The following is a 9,317-nucleotide window of genomic DNA, read 5'->3' on the forward strand; positions in this document are numbered from 1 at the left end:
AAATATATACTAATGCTAAACTTGTCAGGAAAGTGTTGTGCTCTTCACCCAAGAGATTCATGTCCAAGGCCACCTTTATTGAAGAATGCCGTGACCTCAATGGGATGTAACTGGATGAACTAATTGGATCTTTGCAAACCTTTGAGCAAAATGAAACGATGGGAGAAGAAAACAGGTAAAGGCCTTGCCCTGAAACATGAGGTAATCTCTAAACCTCCTGGTGATTTTGATACTAGTGATGTAGAAGATGATGAGTGTGATTTGCTTACGAAAAAATTTGCAAAGTTCTTGAAGAAGAATATGAGAAAAATGAGTGAGGGTAAAAAGGGAAAACAACCTTTTGTGAAAAAGTTTTCAGACCAATCTAGTCAGGGTGTCTTCTCGAAAAGATTTCCAAGAGAAAATGAAAAGAAAAGCAAAGGAATAAAATGTTTTGAGTGTGAGGGGTATGGTCATATTCAGTCCGAGTGTGTGAACACTCTTAAGAAAAAAGGTAAAGTCATGGCTGCCACCTTGAGTGAGAGTGATGACAGTGAGAGTGGAGGTGATGATTCTAATAAAGATGAAAACTATTTGGCATTTACGGTTAACCAAGAGGACAATGATAGTGTGTCCTCGGATGACTCATGTAATGTCTATAAAGAGCAACATGAGACTTATGACAAGATGTATGAGTCATGGTTGAAGGCTATCAAGAAGATTACGTTACTTGAATATGAAAAAACCTCTTTGATAAAAGATAAGAAAATATTGAATGATAAGTTGAAAGCATTATTTTTTTATCTGTCCAACGAGGAACTTTTGTTAAATCAAGCTTTAAATGAACTAACTGGGGCTAAGGCCGTTGTTGAGAGGTTAAATACAAGTTCATACAAGATGGATGAATTTCTTGCACAAGGGAAGACTTTTGGTGATAAAGCAGGTTTGGGATTTTCTCCTGGGGTGAGCACCTCCGAACCCAATGTGACCACCTTCATTAAAGCATCTGAATTAGTTCCAAAAGCTATTGTTGAACCATGTGAGCAGATTTCAAAGGAAAAAATTTCATACCAATATGTCATTTTTGTCACAAGAAAGGACATATCAGACCAAATTGCTTTAAACTAATTTCGTATAATACCCACATTCAGAAATATGGTAGGGATTATTTTATAGTCATAGTGAATATATTTAACTAGTTTTATAGAGGAATTCCATAAAAGTTTCAATAGGGGCAAAATGGTCATTTCACACAGAATCACGTGTTCAAGTGAAAAGTGAGTATGATAAATATAATGTATTAAGTGTGCTAGCCATGAGAATAGAGTGGTAGAAAGATTATAGAAAAGTACACGTGGTGTGATACCGAGATAAATACGTGTTTGTAAAGTAATATAAAGAAATTAAAGAATAAGGGTAAAATGGTCTTTTCTCTCACAACTAGATGAAAGAGTGGGGAGTGAAAATAACCAAGAACATGTGTTAAATCCATTGAAAGTGAGGGTATATCGGTAAATGCATGTATGGCATAATTGGAATTATCATAAAAGTGCAAGGGTAAAATGGGAATATATATATATTTTTTCTATTAGTTATAAGGCTTCAATTGACAAACCCTAGCCATTCTCATCCCTTGAGGACACCACCTTCCTCCCCCATTTCTCTTCCAATTCTTCAAAGTCTTCCAAGGGAATTACATGAGAATTCATGCCTAAGTGAATATATGTTCATTTTGTGGCTTTCTAAGGTAAGATTTTTGGCAAAAGTTTGTGATTTGCGTTTTATAAGTATGAGTTCTCATGAATTTATGTGTTTTAGCATGAATCAATTGAGAAAGTGAGCAAGGGAAGCAAATAAAAGGATTCTTGCAAGAAAAAGGTAAGTAAACCCAATCTAAGCTTTAATTTGACTAGTATATGTGTAAGTTGATTCTTGAGTGTTTGTGTATGATGTATGATAAGAAGTATTGGCTGTTTAGATGCTTGTTTGATGGAGAATAATGTGTAGAAATTAAGCCAAGATGAGTAGTTATGTAGATGTGATGTTTTGGTTGAACTTTGGATGAAATTTTGATGAGTTGATGTTGGAATTTGGAAGTGTTGAATCCGGCCAAATTTGAAGTTAAGTTTGGTGAGTTTTTACTCCAATTTTAGTGGATTTGGAGAGATGTGGAAGTGTGGCCAACCAAGTATTTGCATGTGCATGTGAATTGTTTGATGACAATTCAATGAGAAATGCATGCATGAGTTTGTTAAATCTTGTTGAAGAAATTGTTTGAGAAAGGAAAGAATTGGAGTTGAATGGTTATGTTAGGCTTAACGAAGTGTAAGTTTTAGTATTCAGAGTGCATTTTGTTATACCAAAATTTAGAATAACACTTGGTTATGTTAGTTCAATGAAATGAATGGCCTTTAGTGCAAGGTTCAAGTTGCTTGAACTTTTAGCATTAGTTTGAATAACATATTGTATTTAGTCATTTGAATTATGAGTTTTGAAACTTATGACTTTAGAAAAGTGATGGCAAGAATTGCATAATAAATTGTTGCAATAGTGTAGTATTGTTGATAGTAAAAGATGGGTGATTATATTATAATATTACAATATGCCACAATAAATTGTCAAGTTTGTATGCTTGAAATTAGAAAGATCATTCAAAGAATGGCTTGGCCAAATGAGTATATTGTTGTTTCTTGTTTTGAGATTAGTTATAAACAATATGTAATAAGTGATTTTATTTTATAAAGAATAGAAAAGCTTTCCCAAGTATAAATATCAAAGAAATAGAAGTTTAGTTTATGTATTAAATACATGACCATTTTCGAAATTGATTGGTATGAGTATAGTTTTCATGCCTTATTATATAGTACAAGCTATAGAATTGTGCTAGAAGATCTTGAGAATATGTTGTATTGGCCAAAAGTTTAGTTAAGAATGTTAAAAAAATTAGAATTTAGCCAAAGTATATATGTTGTGCCATATGTTAGATTGAATTTACAATGATTAATATGGCAATATAGATTAATGTATAGAATGTAGCCAAAAGAAAAGAAGAAAGAAGGGCATGTATAACAATGTTGATGGTCATGTTAAGAGAATGAAAATTTATGGCATTAAGATTTGTATTTAGAAAGTTGTACAAGACATGTTTGTTACATTAGAAAATATTAGAGAGTAGAATTTGTGAGAGATAATGTAATTGTGTACATGTACATTTTACATAGCATGATAGAATTGAAGAATTACAGAATTATGTAGAAATTATAGAATCGCATACGTACACACAATGCATAGAATTTAGAAATAAATAATAAAATAGAAAATGTTTAATTTAAGTGTGTTGCTAGAATAGAACTTTGGGCTTTCCAAAAAAGTCTAGAAATAAAAGCCTTAGAAGTAATAGAATACATGCTAGAGTCAGACACATATTTTGGGTTCATGCATAGACAGCATATAAATGCATGACATAGCATAGCATATATTTCGGAAATTTTAAAATTATTGGAAAATGTCTAGCTAGTTATTTTGCAGATTTAAAGAGCATGTTTTCAGAGGGCTGTTGCAATGGGAATCTATGAGCATTCGCTGTGTTAGCTAGTGGTGGTAGAGATGCAAAAGTTTCCCACATGCAAGCCGCCATCAGTGAGCAGCCTCAGAATAGAAAACATAATTGTACAGTCCACTAGAAGTGCATGTGGATGAGGACTGTACCCAGAAAGAATTTCAAAATACGCTCACACGGCCAGGGTTCCAAATCCATGCCTTAGCTTAGTCCGATCGGCAAACCAGAATAGAAAACATAAAGAGTTTCAGAAAGAAAGAAAAATAGAAAACAGAAAGAATTTCAGAAAGAAAGGAAAAGAATTTTAGAAAGAATTAGAAAAGAATTTTCAGAAAGAATACAAACATGATCATTTGCATATGCATTAGACAATTTATGTGCATTGCATCTTATGCATTTATGCATAGATTAAAGAGTTTATTTTATTATTGCGTGTCTAACTAACCAAGAAAAGAAAATTGAAGCCCGTGAGAATAGAAAAGAAAAGAAAATAGAAGCCCACGGAATAGCCAAGAAAAGAAAATAGAAGCCCATGAGAATAGCCAGAAAAGAAAATAGAAACCCATAAGAATAGAGAAGAAAAGAAAATAGAAGCCCATGAGAATAGAGAAGAAAAGAAAATAGAAGCCTACAAGAATAGAAAAGAAACTAGAGATATACAAGAAAAGAACATAAATTAGATACATGCTAGAAAAGAACAGAAACTAGAAACATGACAAATAGCAAGGAAACTTAGCGATTTGTTGAGTAGAGAAAGAAACATAAAGTTATAATCTAATAGAGAAGAGAAATAAAATGATAAAGAATAGCACAACATTAGAAGGATTTAGAAAGATTTGAGAAAAATAGAAGACTGCTAAGTAGTACGCTTGAGAATAAAGAGAGAAAGGAAGTAGAAATTTAGAAGCAGTATAGCGAAAACGGGGATAGCAGTGTAAAAGCATAGTTAGATTTGGTTTACTTACTAAGCATTTATAGCCCTTCCTATTGCTTTCTTTATTTTGCAGGTATTAGATTGTAGTGTTTGGGAGACATCAAGCTGGCAAGAGGATTGCACACATTGTCTCAGTGAAGGAATTAATGTGGATTTATATATGTGAGAAATAGACATTGTGTAATAGTATGTTATAACTTGATTAAGGATACAAATTTTAGATGAACACCCTTTTTTTAAGCTAACAATTCTTTAGATTCTCTCTATAAGATACTCAGTGAATACTTGCCTATTGAGATATTACATTTTTAGTGGAAATCATGAATTTTCTTCTTTAAAGTCACCACGTCAATCTCCCAGGTCACTACACCAGAATAATTTTTCCCAAAACAGAAAAGTGTGGAGACCTAAGTTAGGTGCTAATTGTCTAGTTACTTATACTTCATTACTTGCTTTTCAAAATGAACAATGGTACTTTGACAATGGTTGTTGAAGACACATGATAGGTAACAAATCTTTATTGACTAATCTTGAACTTGTTAAAGTTGGCCATGTTACCTATGGTGATGGCAAAAGAGGTAAAATCCTTGGTAAAGGATCAATAGATATTTCTGGCTTCCCTATGCTAAATGATGTGTTTTATGTTAAGGGATTAAAAGCCAATCTGATTAGCATTAGCCAAATATGTGACAAAGACTTTATTGTGCAATTTTCAAAATCTAAGTGTCAAGTCTTGAATGGTGAAGGAACTTCCTTCCTTGGAGGAAATAGGTCTAATGATAATTTCTTTTTGTTGTCTAACAAAGTTTCTTGTTCTAGCACAAAGATAGATTATGTTGAGTTGTGGCAGAAGAAGCTTGGATTCATGAAGGAAGATGAAATAGATAATATAACGGCTCTGTTAGAGTAGGTGCCCTAGAGCCAATCAAATATTATAGATTTGACTCTTTGTAATAATGTTCATTAATCAATAAAAGGAATTTTATTCTATATCGTGTAAATCATATTGGTATGTATTGACATATGTCCTTAAGATGGTAGAACCGTGATGAGGGTATCAAGTATTTCAAATCTTGATAGTGAGAGCCCTATGATCACACATGGTGGCCATTCTAGAAATGTCCTTAACCCTAGTATTATTCTGACCAAGGTCACAGATAATATGGTAAGGCTATCATAGTAATGAACAGCCGTGTCGAAAGGTAGTGATTGATCTTACTTGTTAAGGTTGTTTACCAACAACCCGGTGCAACACATGGGTGCTTACTATAGGCAAGTTCGTTGGACTGATCCACCAGAGGATTCTATATAGATGGTAACCCCAGTGTCTATGGAATAAATCCTCTAACGAATGGTGGTGCATGTCATCCTTAGACTTGAGATCACTGGAGTGTCTTGTGCACCAATTAGTATAGTTTGACACTAGCCTAATGCAGTTTTATTTAGATTTATCAATACAGTAGTGATTGGCTACATCAAGGAGTGTATCAAGACTATGGTAGATCGACAGAGGATTCATCACTCCTAGGTATGGGAGAAGTTATCTCATGTTGCGATTCAATATATTGCAATGACACTAAAGCTGTGGCCACAGTGGGATTGAGTTGTTGCCCAATCCAATTTATTATTCTTGTCATTAGCCCAGTAACTAAATACAATGGTATCGAAGATAACTGAGGTTGACACTATTTCTGTACCTTAGCCTCAGTGAGATAATAGATGATGAAAGGATTTGATTGCACGGTAACCATATCATTGATAAATAGTTGTTTCGCTGAATCTGAATCTATCGGGTGGCCATGACGCCTTGCTAGGGGGCCAATCTTGGTCTGTGTGTAGTGAGACGATTAATTGGTGTCAATCGCGATACTTCTCACTGCCAATATGATGAGGAGCCTATGGGTCACACATTTAGAAGACAGTTTAAGGATGGTAAATTTTGGAAGGGCATATTGGTAATTTTGGTGTGTAATTAAATTTACTTAGGTTGTAGCTTATGTCCAATTTTATTATTTGAGTAATTTAGCAAAATTACAAATTTAATTATTGAAGTTAATATTAATATTTACCTAAATAATTAAATAGGGACTAATATGTGATTCCACCTAAGTTTGGGTTGTTTCTAAACTATGGGGGTGGAATGGAGATTTTTCTTTATTATTTAAAGAAAGCAAAATCTAGGTTTTGTGTGAATTAATTCATTTGAGTCGTGGGTGAAAAAATTGGAGAGAAAATTTCTCTTTTCTTCTTTTCACTCTATCATCCTAGATACCATCCTTAAAGCCAAGAATTGATTCTAGCAAAATCAATTCTTGGTCTCTAACATATTGTCTTCGTGTGGACTAATAAGAGCTTGAAAATACACATTTAATTAGTGGTTTATGGGGATTATTTGTGAAAATTAGGCTTAATTTGATAAAGTTGTTTAATATTTTCATAATTATCTTTTACGGGATCACAGGTGTTTCTGAGTGTTTTTTAGGATGCTAGTGCTTAAATGTTATGCTTAGATGAAGAATCATGTCAGCAACGGAATGAGTGATGAGTGGAAACAAACGGATCAAGAATCGGAGTTGAATTGAAGAAGTTATGGAGGTTTGAAGTAAAGAGAAGATTCTAGATTACGCTCTAGCTTGAGTATGCCTTGGTATTTTAAAAATATCTTGATCTATAGAACTCGGATTAAGACGATGTTTTGATTGTTGGAAAGCTAATTCAAAGGGTTACATTTCATATGTTTACCACTTCTCCAAATTTCATCGTTATCGAGCCCAAAAATCACCATCTCTGAATAATAGTGGAATGATACGGGAAGAAGAAAAATATTACTGTGCTGCGGCACACTCTGTCCAGTAGCTATTGTGCCGTAGCACAGTGCCATGGCACACTTTTTCCAATAGCTACCATGCCGCAGCACAATGTCGGGGCACAGTCATGGCAGTTAAGAAATTGTCATCCGTTTTTGTGTAGGAAAATAGGGTTAAGAGTCCTAAACCAAATAGAATTAAGGAAAATAAAACCCTAACCCTTGTGAGATATAAATAGAAGTCTTTTAAAATTATTTTAGGATTCTTTTGGGGGAAAATAAGAGGAGGAAAACCTGTAGAGAAAAAAAGTAACAGAAGTTCTAGAGCTTTGATTCACAATAAAAAGAAGTTTTTCTAGTTCCTTTCTTATAAACTCATGATGATTGTTTTAATAAAAATGATTGTTTCTTTCATGTTTATTATGAACTAAATTTATTCTATAAAGCTAAGATAAAGCACAATCTCTTGAATATGTATTGATATATAATTATTAATTTTTATTAAGAATTCTTCCTAAGTTTTACTATAATACCTAATGCTTTTGATTCTTAAGGGCCCAAGAATTGAATGAATTAATGGACTAGGTTAAGATCAAGAGATGATACTTAGTTGGTCTATGGTAGTAAAACCATAAGTTGAGCGAACACTAGAGATAGGTTACCGCGACTTATGAGGTTCTAGTAAACTCCATAGAGCGTAATGATCTTCAATTGCTTAAATCTGATTAGAGATAATTTGGGTTAGTAATTAGGAGTTAATTCGATAATTGTTCGAGAGAAATTTATTGGAAAAGAAGGGAGTTTGATCTGTAGGAAGAGCTTAATAAAATTAGCATAAGTGATCGATACATATGAATAAGAGTTGGTGTGAAATCTATGCCCTAGGTCTAATCATCTTGTTCTAAACCCAAAGATTTATTTTAGTTGTTTTCTTTTCAGTTTTCTTTTAAATTCTATTGTTAATTTAGTTTAGATTTTCCTTGATACAATTTGGATTGATCAAATAGTAATAGGATAGTTTAATTGGTAATTGATAATAGTAATTCCCTTGGGTTCGATATCCGTATTTATACACTTTATTACTTGCACGATTTCGTACACTTGCGAAAATCAACAAGTTTTTGGTGCCGTTGCCGAGGAATTGCTTTTGTATTATCAATATCAATACAAGCTATTTAGTTGCTAATTTGGTTTGTAATTTTTTTTATTTTTTTGTTTTTAGTGCTTTAATTTTTATTTCTGTATTTTTAGTGTTGGACCATACAGAGCAGTTAGGCTCAATGGCAGATACAGGAGGAGAAGAAGTTCAAAGGGCACTTAAGGATTACTTAAGACCTACAATTGAGGGACGTGCTTCTAGTATTAGGAGACCACCGATTCAAGCAAATACCTTCGAGATAAAGCCAAACATTATTCAGATGATACAACATTCGATTCAATTCGCAGGGTTGTCTAGCGATGATCCTAATTTGCATATCGCAAATTTTCTGGAGCTATGTGATACATTCCGACATAATGGGATATCTGATGATGTAATTAGGTTAAGGCTTTTCCCATTCTCTCTTCGAGATAAAGCTAAGGCTTGGTTAATTCCTCTACCACCTGGAAGCATCACTACTTGGAATGAGTTAGTTCAAGTGTTCCTTGCGAAGTATTTTCTGCCGATCAAGTCTGCCAAGATGAGGAGTGACATCACAATTTTTTTGCAGCAAGATATGGAGTCACTTTATGAAGCTTGGGAGAGATATAAGGATCTCTTACGGAGGTGTCCTCACCATGGGTTATCAATATGGTCACAAGTGCAAACATTTTACAATAGGTTGATGCCAAATATACAAGCCATGGTAGATGCTACAAGTGGGGGAGCCTTGAATAACAAAACACCGGAGGAAGCCTATAATATGATTGAAGTGATGGCAAGCAATAACTACATAAGGCCTTCAGAGAGAAATTCAACAAGGAAAGCAGCGGGAGTGCACGAAGTTGATGGCTACATTGCATTGGCTGCTCAACTTTCAACCATCCAAAAGCAATTAGGA

At 33.8% G+C, this 9,317-nt stretch overlaps 1 non-coding gene across 1 annotated transcript; it reads right to left on the reverse strand.

Moving 5' to 3' along the window:
- Positions 1 to 8,954: 8,954 nt before the first annotated feature.
- LOC116125946 lies at positions 8,955 to 9,061 on the reverse strand. The gene has a single exon (XR_004127415.1). It is a non-coding gene; the product is annotated as a small nucleolar RNA R71 (small nucleolar RNA).
- Positions 9,062 to 9,317: the final 256 nt, after the last annotated feature.

This window comes from Pistacia vera, unplaced genomic scaffold (assembly GCF_008641045.1).
Source record: "Pistacia vera cultivar Batoury unplaced genomic scaffold, PisVer_v2 Contig173, whole genome shotgun sequence".
In the NCBI taxonomy this organism is placed as follows: Eukaryota; Viridiplantae; Streptophyta; class Magnoliopsida; order Sapindales; family Anacardiaceae; genus Pistacia; species Pistacia vera.